The following is a 5,020-nucleotide window of genomic DNA, read 5'->3' as shown; positions in this document are numbered from 1 at the left end:
GCTCTCTTCTGCCATGGCGAATTGAGTAAACTCTCATTACGCCTTCGCGCGGCGCATTTAAGGGCGAGGAGAGGGGCTCATTTGATTGGTGTGATGTGTGTAAAACCCACTCCACGCCTTCTCTCCTCCCTCTTTCCGACTTGCGCAGGTAGGAGGGACGGAGGTGGGAAAGAGGAGTAGCTGCTCTGATAGCTACTCTTATCCAGTTTTTCATGGAATCCGATTCAGGTTTTCCGGCCAGCCCAGTGCTCCTTGATTCAAGCAGTCCATTCCAGTGATCAGCTCCAGCACTTACTGTCAATCCACCAGGCCAGCATGCAGACACACAGGAAACGGCAGCACCAGGCTGGCACTGACACTACAAAAATAACTGAAAAGGAAAGGCTGCATTGTTTGTTAAATGTCAACAATGTCTTGTGGTGTTAATCTTTTTTTTTTTTTAATTAGGGGGCCAAAGCACAAGTGTGTGGAGTCTTGCTGCTGTTTTAATTTCAATATTAGACATTTTAAACATTTCTTGTGTTGATTTATTTTCTATTTATTAAGGGGCCAAAGCAGCCAAAGCAAACCAGCTATATTTTTTATTTAATGTTAATGTTCAAGTTTAAAGTTGTTTTTTTATTTAACCCTGTTAACAATAAACAGGTCAGTTTCTCATACCAACTGTTGTGGATCATTCTAACTAACCCAATTAAGTAGCTGTTCTTGTTAGAGTAATATTGCTTGATCAAACCTTTTCTAACATGACTGACAACAAAATAAGTGAATATGTATAATACACGCTCGGATCAGATTGGTATCGGTATCGGCCAAAACTCAAGGCTGTAATATCGGTATCGGATCGGAAGTGAAAAAGCTGGACTGGGACATCCCCACAAGGAAGATAACCAAAGGAAACGTCCCCTTCATGGTCAGAACAGAATTAATGTATGTATGTGTGTGTGTGTGTGTGTGTGTGTGTGTGTGTGTGTGTGTGTTACTGTTTTTTTCTCTTTTGATTTAGGCAGATCAATGAAGACATGATCCATGATCCGCACTGACCTTTGACACAATGAAGATAACCAAAGGAAATGTCCCCTTCATGGTTAGTACAGAATTTATTATGTACGGAGCCTGGGTTTGGTTGAAGGTGGCAGTGCTGTTTGGGCTGAGAAAGCCATGTGTAAGTAAGGTTATAATAATAATAATAATAATAATAATAATACATTTTATTTAAAAAGCGCTTTTCAAAGTTCTCAAAGTCACTTTACAGAGACAGTTCAAACACATCAAATAAAACAACAATCATCAGCAAAGACATCGAAGACAAAGAGGAATAGTAATGGGAGTGAAAAAACAAGGAAATAAGTAAATGAATAAAAGTAGCTAAACATTAAAAGCAGAACGGAACAGGTGAGTTTTGAGTAGTGATTTGAATGATGGGAGGTCAGTGCAGTCACGGATGAGTTTTGGGAGGGAGTTCCAGAGGGTGGGGGCAGCAACAGAGAAGGCTCTGTCCCCCCAGGTTCTGTGCTTGGTCTTGGGGACGGTGAGAAGGTTGGCATTGGAAGAGCGGTTAAGGAGGTTATTGGGTTGGTGTGGGGAGCACTTAGTACTTAGCACTTAGCACTTAGTAGCAGAACTACTAAGCAGGGTACATAACTCCTTGAGATGAGGTGGAGAGATCCACTTCCTCTCAGGAGGAAATCCAGGAAAAGGAAGGTTATTTAAGTGTGGGAGTGGCCTATTTGAATCCCTTTTGTTTGAGACCATGCTGCAAGGTGAGTGTGTTTGCTGATCCTGTGAGTTTATCTATCTCCCTTAACTTTAGCTTATATTGGAGTTATACTATGTAGTGTGTGAAACAGAGTATGGTGATGTGCTAGGAAAGGTAGTATCAGCACTGTCTGTTTACTTAATAAGTTATCATTGCTAGTGAGTGATGTTACTCCTATGGTGTGTGTGTGTGTGTGTGTGTGTTTTCCTTTTCCCTTTAGGCCCTTACCAGGACCGTGAAGATCTGATCTTCACCATGACCTTCAATACTGTCCCTTCAAGTGGTGTGCCTGGAGATACCGGCGTGCAGTATAGTATTGTCTTCCTTCTCTTCTTTATGATATGTCAGCATACATTTTATAGGATAGACATATGTGCGACAGGCACAAGACACTTTGTTTTTCTAGTTGTTTCAATTAATGTCCCACACTGTAATTCAGTCTAAAGCAATTAGACTTAATATCATAGTGTAGCCACAGAAACAATCGAGTGCAGTGACAAAATAACAAATCACAGCCCATACAATGTATATGAAATTAATATTTGTCTTATTCTCTTGTACCGACCTACCTACCTACCTGTATTAGTATTTATCTAAGTTAGAAATACTAATACAGGTAAATTAGTCATCTTGACTTTGGGAATAAAGTCAGCTTGTGTACTGTAAAATGATGTGACTAATTGCATTTTAAATACAAACATTGTTTTTGATTCAGAAAGAAACACAGCACATGGCTGCCGTATTGCTGCTGCTGGTTGAAATCTGTACTCACACAGCGTGCTGAATGATTTATTTTGCTCCCACAAAACTATGTTTAGTCGCAAATGCGAGTGCGGTGACCGACGGAGTAAAATATCGCCACACTGCCGAAATTTTACTCCGTCCGTCACCGCACTCTGTTTGATTGCGTTATCAAAACACGTCGCTATTATTCGGCCTTGCTTTTCACTTATTCCACCGAATACCAAATGTGTGTTTTTTTGCAATATTCGGCCGAATATATTCGATTACCGAATATTCGGTGCATCCCTAGAGTTTTTGTGTGTATACAGAAATGTTAAAGATATCATTGAGGAAAACGAGGTTGACGTGATGTTATTGAATCAGGGAATCCGTGTGGACACCACAAAAGAGGATCCTTTCTCACTAACTTCATCATAACTCTGAAACCAAATCACTTTTACACAGTCAGATTAAAAGTATAGCTATCAAAGTATGTGCACCTATGCAAACCCTTTGGAATTTTGTGGATTTCTGCACTGATTGATCATAAAAATGTGACCTGTGGACATCCGATTTACACGGGTCTTCAATGAAATGAAGACAATTCAAGCAGCACATTTTTTTTTTATTGTGCTATTAGCACTAGCAAGTCATATTTCAGGAGCAATCCATGCATAAAACATCAGCAACATCACACCATGCAAGGATCCACACAATTCCAGAAGGCTCTCCTACGTTTTTTTTTTCCAACTGTGTAAAAATAATAAGGGTATGGATGTACTGGAATTATGAAAATTAAGACTAAAATTAATATAAAAGTTAATGTTAGCTGGTGCCAATTGTTAGCTGCTAGCAGAGTAGCAGCTAAGTCAACTTTGCTGAATTCACATACACTTATCTCTTACCTGATAAGTTTTATCCAGAGATTCCTAGTTTTACCATCAGACGGGAATCGAAAGAAAGAACAGCCGTTCTTGTTAGAATGGTGACAGTCAGGAACGAAGCACACCGGCATCTTGATCTGATGGCTGCGTAGATCGTGGCAGAAGACGTAGCAGCAGCACTGTGAGTTGAGAAGTGGAGGGGAAGTGTGATGACGTGACGTCACATAGGCGACATGTAGTCTTTCTCATTACATTGTTTCCACAGCCTTTAACCGAAGAATCATACAATAAACTGTCAAACTCTTAACATGAAAAAATATTATTTAGACCCACACAAAACATTTGTGTAATCCAAGGCATGGGACCAGAAAATAATAATTTGCTCTCCATTGACTCCCATTTGTATTTTCCGAGCCTAGAGGTCCCATGGGGGTCTACCGAAAGGGGCGTGACTTACGAGCTCTATATCTGTCAATTGTTTTCCTTTTTAAAGCTAACAATCTTGCAAATAATGACTGCAAAATCGCATTCTGTGACTAAGTATTCTAGTGTATGTTAGACATTAATCACTTATGAAGCAGCATAGATTATTTTAAATACATGAAAATGCATCACATTTACTTAACACCAACAATGAGACATTATGATGAAGCGTGCATCAGGAAGCATTACATGTGTTTATGAGTGTAGTCATAGAGCATTATAAATGTATTTCAGTTAACTACAAATGGCCTTATAATGCATTATAGATTTAAAGTGTTACCAACGGATCCGCTTTAAAATATGAACATCACTTCAGATAGGATTTAAATCACAGGAAGAGCAGCGAGTTAACAGAAAAACATCAGGTAATTGCTGTAATCATGACTGGGGTTGAGGTGAAAAGATTTCCACACATGCACTCTGGGCAGGATTAAAATCACAGATGAGCACAGGTCATGTTAAAATCACCTTCTGCCCTAGACACATTCCTCCAGTACCAATGGGGCTTATTCCTAACTGTTATTTTAACATTAACTAATGATTGACATGCCACAATACACCAGGTTTCAATCAGGTTTCATCCGCTTCACCCTGACTTCCACTTTACAGAAGAACTGTGGAGACAGTAACACAGTTTCTGTAAATCAAACAGTTAGATAACAATGATTGATGTCAATGCTATCTAGTGTTAATTCCAGTTCATGAAACTAAACATTTTGCTGGCATGAATAAATGCGGATGTGCTGGCTGGTAATGAATCCTTATGGTGATGACATATTTGTTTTCCTAGACAGCCAAGTCAGGCATCATCCATGCGATCTCACATACAGGTTTGTCAGCTTTACATGCAAAGAAACTGCTCTACACAAAATAATCTCTCCTTTTTTTACTGGTTCTGTTGCTGTCTTTCTCCCACACACACACACACACACACACACACACACACACACACGCAAACACACAGGTTGTAGTGTGTAATATACAGTGTTGGGTAAGGGTTACTTTAAAAGTAATCAAAGTACGTTACTGCGTTACTTTCTAAAAAAGTAACCAATTACTTTACTGCGTTACTCCCTGAGTAAAGTAACTCAATTACTTTAAAAGTACTTCCAACGTTACTCCCTGAGAAAAGTAACTCAAGCACTTCTAAAGCACTTTTGAGTATTCTACATTT

The sequence above is a fragment of the Epinephelus moara genome, chromosome 4, assembly GCF_006386435.1.
Source record: "Epinephelus moara isolate mb chromosome 4, YSFRI_EMoa_1.0, whole genome shotgun sequence".
NCBI lineage: Eukaryota > Metazoa > Chordata > Actinopteri > Perciformes > Serranidae > Epinephelus > Epinephelus moara.
This window is presented reverse-complemented; position numbering follows the sequence as displayed.